Below are 623 nucleotides of genomic sequence, written 5' to 3'. Positions count from 1 at the left end.
ACAGTGGGTTCACAAATACATGTTTAATTTTGTGTGTTTGTGTGTGTATATATATATATATATATACAGTCCTGCTTGAAAGTATGTGACCCCCTTGAGCAGTTTAGAGTTTTCTGTTGTTTTACCATGGTTTTCCTATTTTATCATCACCAGTTTTCCATGTATGAAATGTCAGGTTTATGTTTATCAATTTCACGTACTTGTGAGGAGGGAATTGTGTGAGTAGCCAAAAAACTACATGAAACATGGAATTAGTGTATGTGCAAAAGTAAGTGAACCCCCAGCTGCATTGGTAAAGTGAAGTAGGTAACCGATTCGGTGAAACACATTTGTGTGCTTAATTAGTCAATTAAGCAAACCAATCAAATGAGACATCCTTAGGAAAAGGGTTGGGCAACACAGATTAAAAGAGAGGAAACCAACCAAACTACTGTAGTGCCAAGGTGTACCCACACAGATCAACAATGCCGAGAGGAAAGGAGATATCCAAGGACATCAGGAAGAAGGTACTGACAGCCCTTCAGTCTCACAATTCCCTCTAAACAAGTACATGAAATTAATAAACATAAACCTGACATTTCATACATGGAAAACTGGTGATGATAAAATAGGAAAACCATGGT

Source organism: Clupea harengus, chromosome 15 (assembly GCF_900700415.2).
Source record: "Clupea harengus chromosome 15, Ch_v2.0.2, whole genome shotgun sequence".
Taxonomy (NCBI): Eukaryota; Metazoa; Chordata; class Actinopteri; order Clupeiformes; family Clupeidae; genus Clupea; species Clupea harengus.
Note: the sequence above shows the minus strand (reverse complement) of the source record.